At 41.6% G+C, this 24631-nt stretch overlaps 1 long non-coding RNA gene across 1 annotated transcript in view; it reads left to right on the top strand.

Annotated features, from left to right (window-relative positions):
* LOC126997048 (uncharacterized) overlaps window positions 1-24631 on the top strand; it is a 119081-nt gene that overhangs the window by 84476 nt on the left and 9974 nt on the right. Inside the window, exon 2 of the long non-coding RNA XR_007751878.1 lies at window positions 7058-7124. This is a non-coding gene — a long non-coding RNA (uncharacterized LOC126997048). The remainder of the gene's footprint in view (window positions 1-7057; window positions 7125-24631) is intronic.

Here is a 24631-nt window from a genome sequence, read left to right as displayed (position 1 = left end):
ATGAGGGGAGGCCGTGGCTGAGTGGTTAGCGTGCGGGCGAGGCGTCAAGAAGGACCTAGGTTCGTTTTCCGCTCGCCGCCACAAGCTGGAATAACTTTTCGGCCACCACCCACATGCTGTCCTGAAGACCGCCTATCAACCCGAACTCTAGATTCTCTCTCTAAAATGAGGATCAAAGATGAGCTCCGGGGGACAGCATGAGCCTAGCAAGATGGCGCCACTATAAACACTTGCCTGCGCCATATAGGGTCGGGGCTAACCGTCAGACCCCACCAAGAAATGAAGGAAAAGAAAGGAAGAAGAAATAAGAAAGGAGCGGTAGAATGATCAGTACGATAAAACTTAACTTCGTACGGGATATATATTAGAGAGACAGTATAAAGGAAAAATAACAAACGATCTAATTACCAGGTGAGAAAAAAAGCAGGTGGTCGCCGAGACAATAAATATGACTGTCAGGTGAGAGCGAGGCGTCAGCAGAAAGAGGTCATAAAAATACACGGTGGAAAGATGGACCGCCCTACCCTAATTCTCTCTCTCTCTCTCTCTCTCTCTCTCTCTCTCTCTCTCTCTCTCTCTCTCTCTCTCTCTCTCTCTCTCTCTCTCTCTCTCTCTCTCTCTCTCTCTCTCTCTCTCTCTCTCTCTCTCTCTCTCTCTCTCTCTCTCTCTCTCTCTCTCTCTCTCTCTCTCTCTCTCTCTCTCTCCATTCTTTCGTTTTTCCTTTCGTTTTTTCTTTTCTCTATTTTCTTTCTTTTTAATTTTTTTTTCTTTTTCTTTCAATCTATCTTTTTACATACTTATCTATATCTATCTATCTGTATCTATCTATCTATCTATCTATCATTCATACAAGTTGAAAAATGTCTGACAAAAATAAAGGAAATAAAGACAGAATTATAGAAGTGGTGTTTCTCTCTCTCTCTCTCTCTCTCTCTCTCTCTCTCTCTCTCTCTCTCTCTCTCTCTCTCTCTCTCTCTCTCTCTCTCTCTCTCTCTCTCTCTCTCTCTCTCTCTCTCTCTCTCTCTCTCTCTCTCTCTCTCACACCTGCCGGAAGATTTGCAAAGATTAAATTAACACCTCACGGCGTACCTGGTGCCTCTTAATGACTTAGGGGCGCACAGGTAACGAAAGTCAGGTGAGGAAAGAGAGGGAAAGTGAGAAGAGGAGGAGGAGGAAATTAGGGACGAGAAGGTTAGCAAGAGAGGAAGAGAAGTAAGTTTAGTAAAAAGTAGAGGAGGAGGAAGATAAGGAAGAGTAGGTGAAGGAATATTGGTACGAGAAGAGGAAGAAGAGGAGGAGAAAAAAGAGCAAGAGGAAGCAAAGTACCGTAGGTGAAGAAAGTTGGGTACGAAAAAAAGGAAAAAGAAGAGAGGTTAATAAAGAAGGCGGAGAAAGAGCAGGAGGCAGAAGAGGAGAACGTACAGGAGGAGGAGGAAGAGCATGACAAGAAAGTTACGAAAAGGGAACGAAAAGATGAAAGCAGAATAAGAGGAATAAGGACAAAGAGGCAGAGGGCGGATTAAGAGGATTAGTGGGAGTTGACGAAGGAACAGAAGGAGGGAGAAGAAGAGGTAAAGCAAGAGGAAGAAAAAGTGGGGAGGAAGGAGGATTAGAAAGAAGAGGAAGAGGAGGAGAAGAAGAGGAGGAGGAGGAGAATAAAGCGTGTAGAAAACAATAATTAGAGGAGGTGCAAGACGAGGAGGAAAATAGAGAAAAAAGAGGTAAAATAGAGAAGTTGGAGAAGAAAAATAAAGGAAAATGAGGAGGAGGAGGAAGAAGAGAAGAGAAAGAGGAGGAGGAGGAGGAAAAATGAAAGGATAAGTAAGATGCGAGAGTAAAGGCAAGATATAAGTTGGAGGAAAAAAAAAAACATAGGAGGAGGAGAAGGAAGAGGAGGAGGAGGAGGAGGAGGAGGAGGAGGAAAAAGAAAAGGGTAAGTAGGAGGAGGAGGAGAAAGTTAAAGCAAGAAATAGTGTAATTTTAGGGAGAGGAAAGCATCTTACGAGGTGACACGGTCGTTGAGTCGTTCAATGTAGTGTAAGAGGCGGTGATAGGAGGAGGAGGAGGAGGAGGAGGAGGAGGAGGCAATAATAGCGATCTCAAGGATATAAAGGGAGAGGAAAAGTAAAAGAAAAGGGAAAATGAATGAATGAAAAGGAAAGGAAGAAAAGGAAAAGACAAGAAATAGATTGTGAAGATAAAGAAAGGAGAATAAAAGGAGGAAGATGAAGAATAGGATACGGAAGGTTAAAGGAAATAAAAGAAATGTAGAAGTATAAGAAAGGAAAGGAAAGGAAACGGGAAATGATTGAAAGGAAAAGAAAAGGGAGAGGAGAGGAGTAGAAATAAAAAGAACAGGAAATGAAAGGAAGAGAAGGAGGAAGAAGAAGAAGAGGAAGATAAGAAGGCAATAATAGAAAAGTAAAAATAAAAGAACAAAAAAAAAGGAAAAAGGAAATGAATGAAAACTGAAATAAAGGAAGAAACGGAGAGGGAAAGAATAAAAGGGGAAAGGGAAAGTTGGGAAGGATAAAGGGCAAAAAAAAAAAGAAAAAAAAAAAGGGGAAGCTAAAAACGTTGAAGTAAAGGTTGGCCAGAGAAGATAAGAAAGAAAACGAAGAGTGAGAAGAGGGTACGAGAGAGAGAGAGAGAGCGCGTGGGAAAATGTTCTTGCGAGGGAGAGTGAGCGAAGGAAAGAAAGACCATGTGTGTGTGTGTGAGAGAGAGAGAGAGAGAGAGAGAGAGAGAGAGAGCATTGTCGTCTTAAAGTTCATAAAAAAAAGTTGAAGGAATGAAATAACAATAATAATAATAATGATAGTAAAATAATGATGATAAAAATGATACTAATTAGAACAACAACAACACAGGTAATTATCAGGAAAAATCACACACATCATTATCTATTATTCGTACCTTTCCTATCTTCCTCTATACCCGTCTTTTGTTTTCTTTGACGTTGCGCAACCCTTTCCTTCCCAGTCCTCTAATATTTTCCCCCCCGCCTTTCAAACAGCTAATTGACGTCAAAAGTTCCTTACCAATATCTCCCAAGAGTTACCTTTCCTTAGAGTACGCCATTTTTCCTCCTTTCCTCCCTTGTTCCTCCACGAATGCTCCTCCATCACTCTTCTTCCTTACTTCTCCTCGTCTTCCTCCTCCTCCTCCTCCTCCTCGTTCCTCCTCCACCTCCTCCTCCCTCATCTTCCCTTTCTCCCTCGTTTCCTTTTTAAAGTACACGAATTTTTCTCCACCTTTTCCCTCCTTCCTCCATAATTTTTCCATCACTCATCTCTCCCCTTCCAACTTCCCTCTTCTCTCTCCCACCTCTCTCTCTCTCTCTCTCTCTCTCTCTCTCTCTCTCTCTCTCTCTCTCTCTCTCTCTCTCTCTCTCTCTCTCTCTCTCTCTCTCTCTCTCTCTCTCTCTCTCTCTCTCTCTCTCTCTCTCTCTCTCTCTCTCTCTCTCTCTCTCTCTCTCTCTCTCTCTCTCTCTCTCTCTCTCTCTCTCTCTCTCTCTCTCTCTCTCTCTCTCTCTCTCTCTCTCTCTCTCTCTCTCTCTCTCTCTCTCTCTCTCTCTCTCTATCTCTCTCTCTCTCTCTCTCTCTCTCTCTCTCTCTCTCTCTCTCTCTCTCTCTCTCTCTCTCTTTTTCCTCTCTCTCTCTTTTTCCTCTCTCTCTCTTTTTCCTCTCTCTCTCTTTTTCCTCTCTCTCTCTTTTTCCTCTCTCTCTCCTTTCTCTCTTCGTCTTCCTCCTCCTTCCCTTCTCCTCCTTCCTCTCTCTTCCTGTCTGTTTCCTTCCCTTCCTCCATCCCTTCGTCCCCTCTCTTCCTTTTCCTTCTCTCCTTCTCCTTCCTCTCTCTTCCTGTCTTTTTTTCCGTTTTGTCAGTTTTTATTTTTTTCCGAGAGTACATCATTTTTTCCATTCTCCATCAACCTCTACTTTGTTTTCCCTTCCTCCCTCCCGTCTCCTCCTTCTCCTTCTCTCCTTCTCCTTCCCCTCTCTTTCCTTATTTTCTGTTTTGCCTTTTTTTTTTAGTCTACTACAGTACACTAATTTTTCTCCCTTCTCCATCAACCTCTACCTCTTTATTTCCCTCCTCCTCCTTCATATCCTTCTCCCCCTCCTTCTACTACTCTCTATTCCCTCTCCCCTCTCCTCCTCTCCACCCTGCTCGTCATTTCACTACATCACGGCGAAAAAAACCCCCCCTGCTCATTATGCAAATTGGACATTGCAGCAAATTACGTATCTTACCTGAGAAAATATTGTTAATTAATAGACCAGCATCCAGGTGTCACGGCGAGCCAGGCCGCTCTAAGCCTACGGATACCTTTAAGCCGGGGGGAAGATGAGCATACAGTACTACAACAGGTCTGAAAAAAGTGCAAAAAATACTGTAAAATACTAACGCACGCACTTTTATAAATACACAGAACGGTAATAGATTGAATAATATTAACACAAAAAGCCTACAGAAACCTTTGAGCTGGTGAGAGAATGAGCAAACAGAGTACTGCAACAGGTCTGAAAAAATACTGTTAACCCGGTAGCAGCGACGGGCCAAATTTGTGGCTTTACCGTGTACCAGCGACGGGCCACATTTTTGCCATGATATAAACACCCCAAAATAGATGATGCAAAAACTGATCACAAATGCGTTGATATATATTATGAAATGGTTTGTGTGAGTGATGATTTTTTCTCATTTTTCTCGCTTTTAGAAATACACAGAAACGATAATGGGTTGAATAATATTGGCACAAAAAGCCTACAGATACCTTTTAAGTCGGAGAAAGGATAACCAAACAGTATTACATTAGCTCTGAAAAAATACTCTAAAACATTATGTGAAAATATTAAGAAACAACGCAGGCATTTTTAGACAAACATAGAAACGGTAATGGGTGAAATAATAGTAATACAAAAAAGCTACAGATATCTTTAAGTCTTGGAGAGGATGAACAAACGGTACCACGATAACTTTGATAATACTGAAAAACTAGGAAACAGCGGAGGGATTCTTATTTCTTTCTGTTGGTTGGATAATACTAACACAAAAACAAGCAGGAGAAAACAATGACGAAGCAATGATAAACGAACAATAGCTTTTCTTTGATACTGAGAAACAACGCAAGCACTTTTAAAATTACACGGAAACGAAATAGGTTTAATAAATGCAACAACAACAACAACAACAACAACAACAAAATAAACAGAATAAATCCCCCCAAATAGAAACGTTAGAAATTCAACAGTACTACAATTGTTTTTACGATACTGACTCTTTTTGACCTCGGCATTTAAAGGAGGTTGAAGAAAACAAAGTATACAAATGGTGAAAATAGACTGAAAAAAAAAAAAACTATATGGGCGTAGATATTTTTTTTTTTTCTATCACCGACTCATTTTCATCCTCAGCTTTCGAAGGAGGAAGTTAAGAAGAGTTACACCGCCGTCTCTCTAGCAATGTACTCTAAAGGGAAAGAATCCTAAAGAAAAACGGACTAAAGAGCGTTGTGAAGCCTCCTGTATCTGTCCTTGACACTTTTTAATAACAGCTGTCGAAGAAGGTAGAAAATAGAAGGCAAACATTATACCCTTAAGCCTTGTATTCTATTGGAAAGATGCAGTGTAATAAAAAGGCTACAGGTCATTTTACATATATTCCTGACTGGTTTGCAATGACAGCGATCCTCCAGCACTACTTAAGGCGAAAGGTGTACTGGGAAACAGGCTACAGCACGGTACTAATATTTTTTTCATATATTCATCACTCGTTTTCAATCTCAGCTTTCGAAAGACTTAGAGGAAAGAAGTTACACATTATTATTCTCTTCACCACTGTACACTAAGGGCGAAAGGAACACGGGGAAACAGGCTACAGAACGTTGTTAATATCCTTTCATATATTCATCACTTGTTTTCAATCTCAGCTTTCGAAAGAGTTAGAGAAAAGGATATACACATTATTATTTCCATCAGCACTGTACTCTTCAAGGCAAAAAAATACACTGGAAAACAGGCTACAGCGCTTTGGTAATAATCTTTCATCTAGTCATCACTCACTTTCAATCTCAGCTTTCGAAAGACTTAGAGAAAACGAGATACACATTTTTATTTCCATCAGCACTGCACTCTTCAAGGCAAAACAATACACCGGAAAACAGGCTACAGCCCTTTGATAATAATCTTTCATCTAGTCATCACTCACTTTCAATCTCAGCTTTCGGAAAAGGTAGAAAAAGGGAGTTAGACATCACCATTAACTTAAGATCAATGTATTCTAATCGCAAAAGTACACGGGAACAAATCTGAATATTGGACCACTTAACAATCATCTACTGTACGATAACAATATTCTTCCATCTATTCATCACTCATTTTCAACCTTAGCTTTCGAAGGAGGTAGAAAAAATTAGTTAAGCATTACTATTCCCTTCACCACTGTACTCTAAGGGGTGGAAGTGCAGCGGGAAGCAGGTCACATCCTTCCTCTATCCACCAGTCCCATTACCAACCCTTCCCCTATCCACTAGTCCCAATACCAATCCTTCCCCTCTCCACCAGTCTCATTACCAACCCTTCCCCTATCCACTAATCCCATTACTAATCCTTCCCCTCTCCACCAGTCCCAATACCAATCCTTCCCCTCTCCACCAGTCTCATTACCAACCCTTCCCCTCTCCACCAGTCCCATTACCAATCCTTCCCCTCTCCACCAGTCCCATTACCATTCCTTCCCCTATCCACCAGTCCCATTACCAATCCTTCCCCTCTCCACCAGTCTCATTACCAACCCTTCCCCTATCCACTAGTCCCAATACCAATCCTTCCCCTCTCCACCAGTCCCATTACCAACCCTTCCCCTATCCACCAGTCCCATTACCAATCCTTCCCCTCTCCTCCAGTCCCATTACCAACCCTTCCCCTATCCACCAGTCCCATTACCAATCCTTCCCCTCTCCTCCAGTCCCTTTACCAACCCTTCCCTTCTCCACCAGTCCCATTACCAACCCTTCGCGTTCGCGTTGCTAATCCTCTGGTTCTGTTCACTGCAGGGCTCGTGCGGCATCAGATTACGGGCGCGCGGTGGTGTTACCAGACTGGCGGTGAGGTTGTGGAAGTGTAAGTCGTGCGCTTGTTAATTAAGGGTGACACACTGGTTATTAATGTGGGTAATGTGTGTGTGTGTGTGTGTGTGTGTGTGTGTGTGTGTGTGTGTATGTGTGTGTGAGTGTGTGTGTGTGTGTGTGTGTGTGTGTGTGTGTGTGTGTGTGTGTGAGAGAGAGAGAGAGAGAGAGATGGTCCTCGATTGAAACTTTAAACTCTTTACTGTTCCTTCCCTTCAACTCTCTCTCTCTCTCTCTCTCTCTCTCTCTCTCTCTCTCTCTCTCTCTCTCTCTCTCTCTCTCTCTCTCTCTCTCTCTCTCCTCCTCCTCCTCCTCCTCCTCCTCCTCCGCCTCCTCCTTCTACTACTCCTCCTATTTCTCCGGTTATAATATAAATTCTTCTCTTCTCCCTAATATTTACCTCACATCTCCCTCCCTTCACAAGTATTTTCTCTGCTTTTCTCTTTCCTCTTCTTCTTTTCCTCCAACTGTGACAAGTTCTCCATTTACCTCCTTTCCTCTTTCCCCTCCACCCCTCTTCCCTTCCTTCCTTCCTCTTTTGTCTTCACTTATGTTTCTTTTTGTGATTTTCGTTTATTAGCTTCGTTCTGTTGTTGCTCTCCTTGTTGTTGGTCTTGATTTTGTTCTTCTTCTTGTTGTTCTTCGTTTTCGTCCTCCTCTTCGCTTTCTTCTTTTTTTCATTCTTCTTTCCTTCCCTTTTTCTTTCATCTCCTTCTTTTCCTGTATTTAATTAAGCACTTTTAAACGTATTATTTTCCATTTCTTTGATTTGATATATTTCTTCCATATCAATTTTATCTGCCTCTCCCTCTTCCTCCCTCCAACTCTTCCTGTCCTCTACATCAGTTTCAAGCCCTACATCTTTTTTTTCATTGCGTCGGAGGAAGTCAAGGGAAAAACATACGGAAAAGCCCCATAAAAGCAATGATCCCCTTATTTTTGTATCCCGGCCCCGTTCCCCTTGACTTCCTATTACTTATAAAAACACCAAAAATTATCGAAAAAACACCAAAAATGCCTGAAAATCGCTCAAACATATTTCCAAACACGCAGAAAAACGAGAAAATATTAAACACAAAGGAAATGCAACTTAATACCAAAACTCATTTCCGTTATAATCCGCTGTTTTATTAGCGTTTCTTTCAGTCTTCCACCTGTCCCTTTTCCCTCAATTTTATTTTGCTTATAATTAAATTTTTCCTATTATTATTGTTCTCCTTCTTTCTCTTTCTCAGCCTCTTTTCCCTTTATTTGATTTTACTTTCTCTAATCATCATTGCTGTCATTCTTTTTTTTTTCTTATGTATTCCATTTAAGGACTTAATTTACTTTTTATTCAGATTATGTGCTTGTTGCACTACTACTACTACTACTACTACTACTACTACTACTACTACTACTACTACTACTACTTCTACTACTACTGGTTTCATCATCACCACTACTGCCACAGCCCCTACCACCACGACAACAACAGCCACAATAACAACAACAATAAATACCACCGCCACCACCACTGTCAATAACCTTCCAAGCCCCAACCAATCATAGTAGATCAAAACAGCATCATAAAAGACTCTCTCTCTCTCTCTCTCTCTCTCTCTCTCTCTCTCTCTCTCTCTCTCTCTCTCTCTCTCTCTCTCAGTCGTGGCAATTACAATCATGCCACAAAAAAACGCAGCAAAAGATTGGTTCATCGTTTTTATTTGTGCTCCCTTAAACACACACACACACACACACACACACACACACACACACACACACACACACACACACACACACACACACACACACACACACACACACACACACACACTTTTTAATGTTCCTGAGTATTTCCTAATGTTTTTGTTTTCTTGTTTTGTTATTCCATTTCACAGTGTTGTTTTTGCTTTCTCTTCCCTTATTAGTATTTTATTGGCTCCGTTCCTGGGCAGTACAAACACAAGATTTTTAACTTTTATTTTTTAGATTATTCGTGTAGTTTTAGCAATTCACGGTATTTTATTTTTCTTATTTTTTTCTAGTATTTTTGTTGCACTAAAGAAGGAACCTCGAGATATCAAAAATGGGAAAAATTCTTGGCCTTTAAGTGCTTTGGAGATGCGATTTTTGTTTTACCTTTTCCAAATATGTGTTTTCCGGAGCTTTACAATTCCTCCTCCTCCTCTTTTCTTTCCAATATCCTCTTTTCCTTTCTGGCTATTACTAACATTAGGTATTTTTTTTTCCTTCCCCCTCGATCACGTGCCTTCTCATTTTCATATTTCCCAAGATGTATGGATATCACTCTTGCTCTGCTGTTTCCTCTTGCTATATATTCTTTGTTTGGTAATTCTCTCTCTCTCTCTCTCTCTCTCTCTCTCTCTCTCTCTCTCTCTCTCTCTCTCTCTCTCTCTCTCTCTCTCTCTCTCTCTCTCTCTCTCTCTCTCTCTCTCTCTCTCTCTCTCATAATAATACTGATTGAGAGGTTCTTTTCCCGTCACTCGCGTTTCCTCGAAAACCTCAAAATTTCTCAAAGTCTGGTGGTTTGTTTGTTGAGAGAGAGAGAGAGAGACCCTCATAAAACTGAATCATCTGGATTATCGTATATAAGTCTGACAGGTGTGAGGAAACTTGTTATTATTATTATTATTATTATTATTATTATTATTATTATTATTATTATTTTCTTTTCTCTGCCCTGCCTGCATTGATCTCTGCGCCCCAATTCCTGACCCTTACACTCCGATCACGTTTCTCTCTCTCTCTCTCTCTCTCTCTCTCTCTCTCTCTCTCTCTCTCTCTCTCTCTCTCTCTCTCTCTCTCTCTCTCTCTCTCTCTCTCTCTCTCTCTCTCTCTCTCTCTCTCTCTCTCTCTCTCTCTCTCTCTCTCTCTCTCTCTCAGCAAATATGATTCTCTCGTTTTTTTCTTCTTTCTGTCCCCTTGTTTTCACTTCATGTATTTTCCTTCATTTCTTTTTTACTTCCCTAATTTTTCCTTTTATCCGACTTTAATATTTGATCTCGGGGAATGTATTTTATTTCCTCCTCTTTTATCCTTCTTTTGTATTTAAATTTACGGTTTTCATTTATTCATAAGGAAGAGGAAGAAGATGATGATGATGATAATGAGGAGGAGGAGGAAGAGGAAGAGGAGGAGGTGAAGGGGGAAGAGGTGGAGGAGGAGGAGCATTAGAAATTGAAGAAAACAATGATAAGTGGGATGTGTATGTTAAAAAACGCTAGGTGAGTGAGCGAGTTTTTTTCTCTCTCGCCTAAGCCTCATTCTTTGTGTGCCTAACCTTCCTTGTTATCGGAACAGGAAGCTCTTACGGCCATGGTGTGTGTGTGTGTGTGTGTGTGTGTGTGTGTGTGTGTGTGTGTGTGTGTGTGTGTGTTAGGGTGGGCGGGAGGGGGAGGGAGGGGGGGCCAGAGAGAAGGAGAGGGAGAGGGAGAGGAGGAGGGAGAAGGAGTGAGAGAGGGATTGTAGGAGGGGTAAGAAAAGGGGGAGGGAGAAGGAGTGGGGTAAGGAATGAGATAGGGAGATGGGAAAGGAGAAGAAATGGGGGAGGGAGTGGGGAGGGGAAGAGGAAGAGAGGGCAGGAGAGGGTGTAGGAGAGGGAGAAGGAGAAGTGGAGAAAGAGGGGAGGAATTTAAGGGCTGAGAGAGCGCCCTAATTTCTTGTAATCTCCATGACCAAATATTTGACTTCTTTTTTTTCCCCTTTCTCACGCCAAGATTCTTACTTTTTTTCCCTCCCTTTATTACCACCACCACCACCACCACCTGCACCACCACCACCACCACCACCACCGTCATTACCATCGGCTCTTCCTTTTTCCTTTCTTCTCCCAACAGCAACAAAAACGTTTAATCCCTCCAGCCTCCCCTTCTTCCCCATCTACAGCTAATTACCGCATCTACTTCCCATTCTCTTTCGTTCCCCCCTCTTCTACGTATTCCTCTTTGTCGCTACGTGGAAAGAGAGTGAGGGAAGAGGAGAATAACCTTGATCATACTTCTTCTCTTGCTTTTTATCTTGCCTATTCGCTTCATTATATCTTTGTTTCCTCTACCTCACATTTTTTTCTTCCCGTGTTGCAACTTGTGACAAAGAAAATGAGAGGAGAGGAAAAGAATCTGAATAATACTTCTCTATTTGCTTTTTATCCATTGTCTATTGTCTCCTTTAAGTTCTTTTTCTTCTGTCTATCTCACCTTTTTTATTCCTTCATCTTACCGTCTCTGCTTAAGATAAAGAGAACGAGGGAATGGAAAAATAAACTAAGTGGTACCTGGTCACTTAATCCTCTCTGCCTATCCTCCTCTTTAGTCCATTTTCTCCTCTACCATTCTCACCCATCTTACCTTTTCTTTTTTTATGTAGGCCTCACCGTTGATACTAGGAGATAAAAGGAAAATTATGGTTACAAATGATATCTTTTTGCCATACTCTTTATCCTTGCTTATCTTCATTCTTTCATTTCTTCTTCATCTCCCAGTTCTGTTTTGTCCCTTATCCTTTGTGCTACCCTCACCTTCGTTACGGATACACAAAGAGGAGGAGGGAAGGAAGGAAGGAAGAGAAACAGTTATCAAGTTTTATCACATTTTCTTTTTCTTTTTCCCCACAATTCATCATCCCATCAACTTTCCATCTATCATTTTTTTCACTTTATGCATTCCCCTCTTTCGCAGCTGGGTCACAAATTAAAATGAAAGAAAGAGAGAGAAAAAATTATACCCTTTTCACCATATCCTCCTTCCCTATCTTCTTTGCAAACCATCTACACACTCTTTCACTTCCTCCCCATTATCCTCTATGTACTATTATCAGTTATAATTTTTTACATCTTCTATGCATTTCTCTCTTTCCCAGCTGTCACAAATTAAATAAAAGGGAGAGAAATCTTAATACTTTTTACCATATCCTCCTGGCCTATCTTCTTTGCAATCCATCTACACTTTCTTTCACTTTATCCCCTTCATCCTCTATGTCTCCCTCACTATCAGCTATCATTTTTTACATCTATGCCTTCCTCTCTTTCGCAGCTGTCATAAATTAAATAAAAGAGAGAGAAATAATAATACTTTTCACCATACCCTCCTTGCCTATCTTCTTTGCAATCCATCTACACTCACTTTTTCCCCTTCATCCTCTATGTATTCCTATCAGCTATTATTTTTTCCATCTTCTATGCCTTCCTCTCTTTCATAGCCGTCACAAATCAAATGAAAGAGCGATAAATAATAATACTTTTCACCATATCCTCCTTGCCTATCTTCTTTGCATGCCATCTACACTTTTTTTCCCTTTTATCCCGTCATCCTTTTTCCCTCACCGCCGCCGCTACGCAGAAAGAGAATGTGGAAACTAAGGAAAGTGCGGAAAGAATGTGAGGGGAAAAAAGGATAAGGGAAGGAGAGGGGAATTTATATTACTTATTTTACGTGTATGGGCGAGGTAAGTGATTTTTTCCAGGTAATTTGATGAGGCTATTTACCTAAACGGGGGAGACGGTTACTACGTTACACGCTCTTTTATTAATTATGTATATTTAGGTAGGAATTTAGCCAAACGCGCGCCGGTTGGTTTTAAGGTAACGGGACTAGATGGTTACTATTTTACGCATTTTTTCCAGCTAAATATATTATACTTTTATCGTAGGAGCTAGACAAAGAGGCATAGATATTCATTTATCAGTTTTTGTGTATATTTAGCTTCTCTTATCCACCTACCTATCTACACACACACACACACACACACACATACATACATACATACACACAGAACTCCCTGCACCTCCCTCCCCCTGCCCCCCTCCCCTCACACACCTGGTAACTCGGAAGCCACGGGAAATGAAGACGAGAGAAGTGAGGAAGAAAAATGTGGAATGGCGCAGCGGGCGAAGGTAGCAACCAACCCCGCCCCACCCCCTAAAAAAAAAGTAAAAAAAAAAGAAAGAAAAGCGCGTGCCAGACAATCTGTGCCCGGCGTAAACTCTATTTTAATGGCGGTGAAAAATCTCTCTCATCCTTCCTTTACATTGCCTCGCCGCGGTGATAAATTGCCGTCTATTTGGTGTGCGCCGCCCTGGGCCTTCCTTGCTGGGGAAAATTTTCGCATGAAGGGAGAGATTTTTTGGGGTAGGGTTGCATTTTTTTTTTGTAAGGTCCTAAGGGTATGATGGCTTGTGTGAAGGGTAGGGGGAGAGGATTGTGTAGGGGGGGGGGTTGAAGGGGCTGTGTGTGGGGGAGAAGTGTTGTTTGTGTATGTTTGTGTGTGTGTGTGTTTTGGTTGAAGGAGCTCTGTTAAATGGTCTCTTGTTCTCTCTCTCTTATTTGTGGTGCGTCGTTTTGCTCTTTGTTTTAAATGAGAATGGTAAGTAGAATGTCAGTTAGGCGATGCTTTTTGTTTCTGTAAAGGTATGCATGTTTTATCTCTTTTTTTTAATTCCTATCTATCTACATTTTTTTTATCCCATTTTTTCTATTTTCTCCATTGTTTTTTTATTTTTGTTTTTCTATTACATGAGGGTGAAATGATAGTGTGTGTGTGTGTGTGTGTGTGTGTGTGTGTGTGTGTGTGTGTGTGTGTGTTTACAATGAAAAAAACCGTCATACATTATTTCGAGTTTTCTTTTTTTAATGGAACGAAACATAAGGTATATATCATTTTCATTACTGCTGTTTCTTTTTATTTTATAGTCAGTATAATCCGCTCAGGTGATGCTTCCTAAAACCTGCTTCACTGGAAAACTCATTAACCTTCTCGTTTCTGCCGACTCTTTACTCTATATTGTTTACTCTTTATAATAATTCCAAACACTTCCTATACGGTATGAATAAGCACCCCCTCTATTATCACATATATTGAAGGTGTGCACATTTCTCTCCTCCCTTTCCTTCTTCTAATTTGATATTTACTCATTACACGCCGTTCTCGTCTAGTCCTTTTAATTAACTCCTCATGAATCAGCTTCGCGGCATGGTTAACTCTCCTCTCTACAATAGCTTCCAATACTTTCCAGACACTCCCGCCTCATCCTACTATCTGTAACATCGTACGTATTCTTATAATGATCTCTAAATCTCTTCGTAAATCAGCTCCATGTAGGATTTAATAAGCACCCTTCTCTGCTTTATTTTTGCTTACCTCTCTTCTCTACAGTAGCCTTCCATACTTTTCAGACACACTCCCGCCTCATCCTACTATCTGTAACATCGTACATATTCTTATAATGGTCTCTAAATCTCTCCGTAAATCAGCTTCATGTAAGATTTTATGAGCAATCTTTCCTTCTTTATTTTTCCATTGATTCTAAGTACTTTAGCTTTTCACCCGGGTAGGACACGTATTAATGGGTACAAGTTGGATAAATTCAGATTCATCAAGGGCACGGGGAAGAATTGATTTTGCTAACAAAGTGGTGAATGAGTGGGACACGTGGTGAGCGCCTAGATGAGTACCTACACCTATTCTCCTCCTCGTCCTCCTCTTCCTCCTCGTCCTCCTCTTCCTCCTCGTCCTCCTCTTCCAGCTCCTCGCTCTCTCAGTTTCACCTTTCCAAGTTCTTATTATCCTTTCCGCTTTTCATTACCTTTTTTTTCATCTCTGCTTTCTTCCCTGCAGTTCGTTTGTTGCGTCATTTATCTTGATATATTTTGAACCACCTTCCTTTATTTTTTCTTCTTCTTTTGTTATATATAATTCCCTTCACTCTTTCCTTCTTTATTCTTTTATATACTTCATCTTCTTCACAACTTCTTTTTCAGTTTTCTTTCTCGTGACCCTTCGTAATGTTGCTTCAAAAGTTATGTTCGTGGTCAAACTTAGTTCTTGAACGGCAACTCGACTATATGAGCGTGTGGAGCTACTCCCGGACGTTCATCCTGCTCACTGGGTTGTTGCTGAACGAGACAACCCTGAGTGGAGGAGATCAAGGGGACGCCCTCTTAACTCATGGGGAGGGGGGGGGGGGACTTGGGATGGACAGGGCAGCTGCGTGGGAGATGGCCCGGGAGGACCGCCGGAAGTATGGACGGCGAGTGAGTGAGATGTGCTTCCGGGCGTATATTCCCCATTAGGTGTGTGTGTGTGTGTGTGTGTGTGTGTGTGTGTGTGTGTGTGTGTGTGTGTTTGGGTTGAAAGAGTTCTATTTAGTGCTCTCTTTTTCTCCCTTTTATTTGCGGTGCGTCGCTAATCTCTTTTTTTTAAATGGGAATGTTAAGTAGAATGTCAGTGGGCGAAGTTGTTTTTTCTGTAAAGGAATTTGTTTGGTCTATTTCTGGATTTTCTATTCCTCTGTATCTGCTTTTTTCTATATATATTTTCTATCTACTATTTTTTTATTATTGTCTTTCTGTTGTTTTCTATTATCTCTCTATTATCTTCTCTTTTTTTTTTTATATTACGGAACACTAGGTCTATATTATTTTCACTTGCCGTTTCTTTTTATTCTACAGTTAATACAATTCGCTTAGGTGTTGTATCCTAGAACTTACATCACTGGAAAAATTGTTAGCTAAATATCTTCTCGTTTCCGTCAACTCTTCACTCTTTACAATAACTCAAAACACTTTCTAAACGGTGTGAATAAGGACCTTCTTTACCATCACACACATTCAAAGCTTGCAAATATCTCCCCTCCCTTCCGTCCTCTGATCTGATATTTATTCGTTAAGCACATTAAACATCTGATCCTTTTAATTAACTTCATGAATTAGCTCCACGTCAACTTTAACTTCCTTCCCTACAATAATTTTCAATATTTTCCAATCACAACTCCTGCCTCTTCCTAACCTATTCGTAAATCACCTCCACATAAGGTTTAATTAACACTTCCTTACCTTAGTTCTCCATATATTCTAAGTAAACTAATTCCTCTGACTTCTCAACTCTTTGTTTATATTCCTTACCAACATATATTCGTTTTAATACTTCATATCTGGCCCATCGACACGAGCTGTACCCACTTTTATCAGCTTTCTATTTCCCTTATATTTTACGGACCTTTTATAATTTAATGTTTAGCAGTTACTTTCATCCATAATCCAATTCGCCAAAGCACTGCGTTAAGCGGATCAATGCAAGATATCATCCCCTTCTCCCTTTTGATTCCCGTACATTGGATATAATCACCCCTTTGCCTGTTCGTTACCATTATTTTTTTGTGTTATTTATTTATTTGATCCCTACACAACATTTCCTTTCAATTCCCCATATAAAGCGGATTAACCTAGGGCTTATCCCCCTCCTCCCGTATATGTTAGGTACAGACGGCTCCTTCCCTTCCCTTCTCTCCCCTCCCCTTGCCTTTCCTTCCCCTGCCCTTCCTTCTCTCCCCTTGCCTTCCTTCCCTCCCCTTCTCTTGCCTTTCCTTGCCCACCCCTTTTAATTTGGAGCATCCTGTTGCCCTTCCCGTGAGTTTGATGTATATTGCGACACTCCCCTCGATTTGATGTATATATTTAACGTCATTCCCAATAACATAACCCTTTCTGGATGGACCCACGCTGGAATAGGAGGAGGAGGAGGAGAAGGAAGAGGATGGGAACGAAAGGTGACGAGAAGTAGGAGGAGGATAATCTGAAAGAGTTGAAAGAGGAATATAATGTAAACAATCAGCACATAACACAACCATAAACGGAAAAGGAGGAGGAGGAGGAGGAGGAAGAGAAGGAGGAGGAGAAAAGGGAGAACGAGGAGAAGGAAGGAGACGAGAAGGGTAATTTCAATCATTTAGAGGTGAGAGAAAAAAAATAAAAAAACATGAAAAGGTCTATGCCAATTATGGAAAGAATGATATTTCTTTATGTTGGTTTACTTGCAGTGAGGTAAAGGTAAAGTTAAAGGCGTACACAATGCCTGCGCGTGAACTCCATGCTCATCGTCATGTTTTTGACCCGTGAGACTCTGGTGGGTGGAATCAAGTCAGACATGTTGCGAATTCAAATGCAATTAAAAGTTTCAAGCGGAGGTTAGATGCATTATTATATTATTATGGATAGGGAGGAGAGAAGGCCAATAACTTCTGATCAGGACAACAACAACAACAACAACAACAATTAGCCCTACTACTGTTTTTATACTACTACTACTACTACTACTGCTGCTGTTACTGCTTATACTACTACTACTACTACTTCTTCTGTCACCACCATCACCACCACAGCTACTAATACTAAACCCACCACCACTACAGTTCCTACCACCACCACTGCTACAATTCCTACCACCGCTACCACCACCAAAAGCCAGTGTCTCCTTTCCCGTGCCTGCCGCAGTGCATTAATAGTAAAATGAGATAATTTGCATGTGTATTGTTATTGGAATTCATATAAATGCAAAGCTAATGAGATTAATACAAATGTGTTCGTGATATGCACCAAACATTCACATACGCTGCCAATGCCTAGTTAGAGGGATTACTATACAAATTCGTGGTTATGCGCGTTATTATAATTATTACGTATGCCTCGTTACTGAGACTCGCGCTAATACAGACGGCGTTACTGATGACTGATGGAAATGTAAACTATTTGTATTTATTTATTGATTTGTTTTGTAGATTAATGTGAATGCAATTGAGTGGTGGAATTTTGAGTTTTGTTGGTGTTTTTATTATTATTATTATTATTATTATTATTATTATTATTATTATTATTATTATTATTATTATTATTATTATTATTATTATTATTATTATTATTATTATTACGTATGATTTTAGTGGTGCATTATAATAGTCATCACATTTGTTTTTTTTGTCATATTACTCTTAAAACTACGACTACGTTTTGTTTCTCCCTCTTCCTCTTCTTCCTCTTGTGCTTCCTCCTCTTCCTCCTCCTCCTCCTCCTCCAACCACCAACATCATCATCACCACCACCACCACCACTACCACCACAGCAAGGATACACAATAATATCCTATGTATAATCCTTACCCGCAAAATCGTGGCCAAACTCTCCTCCTCCTCCTTTCTTAAATATATTCTTCTTGGCCATTCGCCAGGAGGAGGAGGAGGAGGAAGAACAAGAAAAAAATCGAACAATGAAAAGAATGGAAAGAAAAAAAAGGGGAAGGAAATTTGCGTATCAGATTTGAATATTGTCTTTTTTCCTTTTTTCCCTCACTTTCTCTCCGCCAGGTAGCTCATTTACATTCGAGAATCAAACTTGTTGCGTATGTATTGCAGTATTAGTGAGGGAAAGAGTAGGATTATGTTGATGCGGTCTGGGGAAGGAGAAGACGTAGACATGAAGGGGAAAATGATGAAGGAGGAGGAGGAGGAGGAGGAGGAGGAGGTACTTGAAGAGGGAAGCTTGAAGGAGGAGAAGAAATGAAGGAAAAATAATTGCGTGTGTGTGTGTGTGTGTGTGTGTGTGTGTGTGTGTGTGAGAGAGAGAGAGAGACTCCCTCACACTCACACACTTTCTGACGCTTTAAATGCTTTCGCCGCCAAAATGAGCACTGCGGGCCCTAGCATCGCCTCCACGGCCGCGTTTTTAACTTGCAGGTGTTCGAGTCCAAACGTTTCCGGCAATCACCATAACTCCGGATCATTATCGTAACAGTGAGCCGTCTAAATGCAATGTGCGAACGTGTGCCTCTCCCTCCTCCCCTCCCCGCCGCCGCCCTTCTCCTTCCCCGGCCGCTCACATCTTGGGTGTTGCTCGCGACGGCTCACAGATGGCGCTCGTGTCGCGGGCGTTAAGGCTCGGCTCGTTATACTTCGGTAATAGCTCGAGTTCAATGTTCTTCTTAAGTGGCGCATTGAACTTTGGGATTGTGATTAATGTTTCTTCGTTAGCTTGTCTTTGTGTGTTACTGTTTGTGTTCTGTTCTTTGGCACCCTACTGTCGATTTTATGATCATAGTTTCTTTTTTATCTTGTTTTTCTTTGTCTTACTGTCTTGTTCTCTCCTTTGCCACTCTTCTTTCCGCTGTATTATCGCTTCTTTGTTTCGTTTGTCTTCCTGTCTATCCTTTCTTCTATACCTATTTATATTTCTCATTTGTCTTTTCTATGTCGTTCTATCCTTTCCTTTGTTGCTACTCCTCTGTCTCCCATCTGGCTTTCCTATGTTTTATCATCCTTTCTTCAATTGCTACTTTCATGTCTCCCATCTGTCTTTTCTATGTCTTTCTGTCCTTTCTATGCTCCTTAACTGTCTCCCATCTGTGTGTCTTTCTACTAACCTACAATTATTTATCTTTTTTGTGTTTTTAGTACCGTCTGTCTGTTAGGCTTCCTGTAGGTTCACCTCTTAAAACTCACCTTTCACGTTTTGTCTTCCTATTTACCATCATCTTCCCCTTTACACACTCTTGACGCCTCTTTTTGTCTTTCTATCTATCTTCTTCCATCTTCATTTCTTTACAGTACTCCTCTTCGTCTTATCTGTCTTCTTTCCCACTCTATGTCCTCCCAATAGTTATCTCTGTCTTCATATGTTTTCCCCCCTGTTGTCTCCCTCCCACATGTATCTCCTTCAACTCCCCTCTCCCTCTTCCTCTTCATTCATATTCTCGTAGCTCCTCTCTGTCTTATCTGTCTTCTTTCCCACATTATTTCCTCCCAATACTTCTCTGTCTTTATATGTTTTCTCCCCCTGTTGTCTCCCTCCCACATGTATCTCCTTCCAACTCCCCTCTCCCTCTTCCTTTTCCTCTTCATTCATATTCTCTTAGCTCCTCTGTCTGTCTGCATGTCCGTCCTGCTGCCCTCCCTGTCTGCCTTCTTCCCCACGTTCTGCACCTCGGGCGGCACCTCAGACTGTCTTTCTTCAAGGAGTGTATCCCGAGGCATTTAGTTTTTCTTCTCCCTCGCTTTTTTCTCTCTGGATTCTGGTTCTTGGCCGACTTCTTTTCAGAGATAAAAGTCATGCATGCATAACTTTGCTTCGGCCATGATTTCAGTTTTTTTGTGTGTGCTTTTGCCTCTCCGTGAGCGTGTCTGCCTTAAGGGTGAGGCGGTGGAGGAAGCATGGAAGCGTGGAAGACTAGAAAAGCAGGGAATGAGAAGGGGAATGTGAGGCTGTGGAGGAGGAAACATGGAAACGTGGAGGACTAGAAAAGCAGGCAATGGGAGGCGAATGTGAGGCGAAGGAGAAGGAAACATGGAAACGTGGAAGATTGGAAAGGCAGGTAGGAAGGAGGAGGAGGAGGAGGAGGAGGAGGAGGAGGAATAGGTGGTGATGGAAGATGAGGAAGAGGAGAAGAAGGAGGAGGAGGATAAAAGAAAATAACAGGCACTCACAGACCTCCCTCTCTCCCTTGTTCTCTTCTTCCTCTTCCTTTTCCATCGTTACTTCCCTTAATCTTCGTCATTCCTCCCACTCTTCCCTTTCCTTCATCCCCCTTTGCAGGCCTCTCCCTCCTTTTCCTCCTCTTCCTCATCGATTTACTCTTTTCTCTCTCCTTCGTCCCACCTCAATCCCGTTCCCTCTCTTCCCTTTCCTTTCTCCCCTCCTTCTCACATGTACTTTCTTCACTTTTTTCTCTTTCCCCTTCTTTCATCCTCTCCTCTTTCTTCCCTCCTCCTCACAGATTCACTCTTCACCCCTCCTTCTATCATCCTCTGTTCTCCCTTTTCTTCCGTCTTCTTCATGTTTTCTTTGCACTCTTCTTCTTTCCACTCTTCCTCCTTCCATTCTCTATTCTAACCTTCCTTCCTTCCTTCCCCACAAGCCTTAGTTTCAGCAGGTATCTATTTTCTCACACCTGCACTGACCTTCTTCCGACCTTCACCCTCCTCCTCGCCCTCCTTCCTTGCCTAAACACATTGCCTCGTCTCGTTTCTTGACCTCCGCGATCTGTTCCCCCATTCTCTTCTTCCTTCATTCGTTTTCTTCGTTCTCCAATCCTCTTACCTATCTTTCTCGTTCTCGTAGTTTCCGTAAATACGTTCTCTCGTTCTTTTATGTTATTTGGACACCTTTTAACCTTCCTTGATTGTGATAGTCTCGTCTACTTGTTTTCTTTCTTTATTTGTTCTCTTCGTACTTTCCATCTCTTTTCCTCGTTCTTTTTCTCCTCCTTGCTGCTCCACATCAGTTATTCTTTATGTTTTCTTTCTTTATTTGCTCCTTTCGTTTTCACCGTCTCTTTTCCTCGTTCTTTTTCCCTCCTCTTTCCTCCATATCGATTCCTTTTTCTCTCCACGTTTCTCCTATAATATTTGATCGATCCTCAATGGCTCTGTACTGTCTTTCCCTTTATCCTCCTCCTCAATTTCCTTCTTTTACTTTCCTTTCTTTCTTCCTCCTCAATTTTTTTTCTCTTATTCAATTTCTTTCTCTTACTTTCCTTCCTTTCTTCCTCCTCCTCAATTTCCTTCTCTTACTCTCCTTCCTTTCTTCCTCCTCCTCAATTTCCTTCTCTTACTCTCCTTCCTTTCTTCCTCCTCCTCAATTTCCTTCTCTTACTCTCCTTCCTTTCTTCCTCCTCCTCAATTTCCTTCTCTTACTTTCCTTCCTTTCTTCCTCCTCCTCAATTTCCTTCTTTTACATTTCTTCCTTTCTTCTCCCTCCTCAAATTCCTTCTTTTACATTTCTTCCTTTCTTCTCCCTCCTCAAATTCCTTCTTTTACATTTCTTCCTTTCTTCTCCCTCCTCAGATTCCTTCTTTTACATTTCTTCCTTTCTTCTCCCTCCTCAAATTCCTTCTCTTACTTTCCTTCCTTCCTTCCTCCTCCTCTCCTCCCTGCTTCTTATTTTTAGAGCAACGAAAACAACTAATGGCAAAAAAAAAAAATAATAATAACGCTCATCACATTATGAAAGAGAATAGGTCACATTCCATTGCCTATCATTTTTCTGTCTTCTTTCTTTTCCTTTGTTCCCTTGTCAGTCCATCATCACCTTGTCTTGTTAACCTCCTTGACCTCTTGACCTCTTGACCTCTTGACCTTCTCCTCTTCCTCTTCATGTAGGCCGCCAGTGTTTCAGCGTCAGGCAGGGCTCTCTCTTTCATGACCAGTGTTCGCGGCGACCTGCTTGCTCCTGTGGCCTTCTTTCGATCGGCAGGATATATGTACATACACTGGGTCACGCACACACGCACGCACACACTCACATGCTCACACACTCACACACACTCACTGTCACGCACTGGAGTAATCAACCCACACACACATGCCCTGGTTTTGGTGGTGGTGGTGGTGGTGGTGGTTGGGATTTTGGTGTTGGTGTTAGCGTGTGTGATTCTGCCGTTCTTTGTCAGCGAGGCGAGAAGTTATTACGCGTCACCAAGGCATTACCGTCTCTTAGTCTGGCAGTGAGTCTCGCGGCGTGTGTAATTACTGAGACGCAAAACCGCTCCTGGGTGTCGCGGCGGCCGGGTGACGGAGGAAGCTCAAGTTAGAGAAATTTAAGTACAGTAAAGACATGGGCTAGGATTGTAAGGTAGCTGAATTCAAAAGAGACATGGGTTAGGATTGTAAGGTAGTTAAATTAAAGTACAATAAAGACATAGGTTATGATTGTAAGGTACCCAAATTCAAGTACAAGACATAGGTTAGGATTGTAAGGTAGCTGAATTCAAATAAGAGACATGGGCTAGGATTGTAAGGTAGTTAAATTAAAGTACAATAAAGACATAGGTTAGGATTGTAAGGTAGCTGAATTCAAATAAGAGACATAGGCCAGGATTGTAAGGTAGTTAAATTAAAGTACAATAAAGACATAGGTTAGGATTGTAAGGTACCCAAATTCAAATACAAGACATAGGTTAGGATTGTAAGGTTGCTGAATCCAAGTACAATAAAGACATAGGTTAGAATTGTAAGGTAGCAAAATTCAAGTAAAGTAAAGACGTAATAAAGTAGATTAAAGTACAATAAGGACATAGGCAAGAGTTGGTTTGCGAGCAGCGTGATGGAGGAGCGTATCAGGTTTAGCAGTGACGTAGTGAGTGCCAATAAGATGGATACATTCGGCCCTAAGACAAAGTTGGATATATTGGCGGCCAGGGAGAATATATAGGGTCATATCTTAAACATTTCGGCGCCCTGGCATTCAGATTTGACAAGGCTTTCGGAGGAGTTGTGGGGGAATTTCCGGGGTTTGTTTATGACTCTGGTGGCTGTCTGTCAAAGCTTCTGTGCTCATGGGAATCCTATCAGTCTTCTTCTCGTCCTATGGAAATAATTAAAGTGAGAGGCGGAAGTCTAAGAATACCTCTCTTAAAAGATTCATATACCTCGGAGCTGTCGTGTGTATCCCTTGGCATATTAACTTGGGGCGATGACAGGTACTCAAACTTTTTCGTCCGCTGGAATTAATTATTGTGAGAGGCGGAAGCGTCCAAAAATACCACTCATAATTTTGTCACAGTTATTCTCCGGAGCTGTCTTGTGTATAGCCTTACTTATCAACGATGCAAAGATGGTTACTGTAGCTTTCTCGTCCCTTGAAAATAGTTGACGTGAATGACGGAGGACAAAAAAATACCGCTTATAATTTTGTCATAACCTATTTCCCGGAGCTGTTTTGTGTATCGCCTGGCATATGAACTCGGTGCACAGACATTTACTGAAGCTTTGTCGTCCGCTGGAAGTAGTTGACGTGAGAGGCGGAAGAGACTAAAAATCCCGCTTATAATTTTGTCATACGTACTCCCGAGAGCTGTCTTGTGTATTGTATATCAACTCGGTGCAGAGACTATTACTCAAGCCGTTTTCGTCCGCTGGGAATAGATGATGGAAGTGGCGGAAACGTCTCGGAATATCGCTCATAATTTTATCATACGTATTCCTCGGAGCTGTCTTGTGTATCGTCTAACATATGCAAAGACAGATACTCAAGTTTAAAGGGGCTCCTGTACACCTGGGGAGCGATGGGAAGCAGGTGTCCGCGTGGGGCGTGGCGGGGCGGCAGAAGGTAGCGCTGCCCGACAATTACATATTCATGAAGTGATAATTTCGTATCCGACACAAAAGGCCGTCCTCCAGCGGGGACATTATATTATTCATAGACTAATTTGTCTGACGCATTACTGGTTTTGTGGCTCCCTCGAAAATTATATAATGAATGCGAAAAAAAATCTAATCATAAACACTGGTGGAGGTTCCGTGTGGGCTGTTGTGGGTGTTCGAGGTCCCTGATTTCACTTGTATTGAAGGTGCGTGGGTAGTGCTTTTAGGTGTACCTGGCCAGGAATACAAGGATCATCTATATTGTAAGGTAACGAGGGTGCTGTTCTTGGTGTACCTTCTTTTGGGTTTCTCGATTAACCTGTATTGTGAGATAACGAGGATACTGTTACTGGATATACCTGGTCCTGGAATACTAGGTTCATCTGTATTGTAAGGTAACGAGGGTGCTGTTCTTGGTGCACCTTCTTTTGGGTTTCTAGATTAACCTGTATTGTAAGATAACGAGGATACTGTTAATGGATATACCTGGCCCTGGAATACTAGGTTCATCTGTATTGTGAGGTAACGAGGGTGCTGTTGTTGGCGTACTTCCTTTTGGGTTTCTAGTTTCTGTGTTGGAAGGTGATGTGGGTGCTGTT

The sequence above is a fragment of the Eriocheir sinensis genome, chromosome 11 (assembly GCF_024679095.1).
Source record: "Eriocheir sinensis breed Jianghai 21 chromosome 11, ASM2467909v1, whole genome shotgun sequence".
NCBI lineage: Eukaryota > Metazoa > Arthropoda > Malacostraca > Decapoda > Varunidae > Eriocheir > Eriocheir sinensis.
This window is presented reverse-complemented; position numbering and strand designations above follow the sequence as displayed.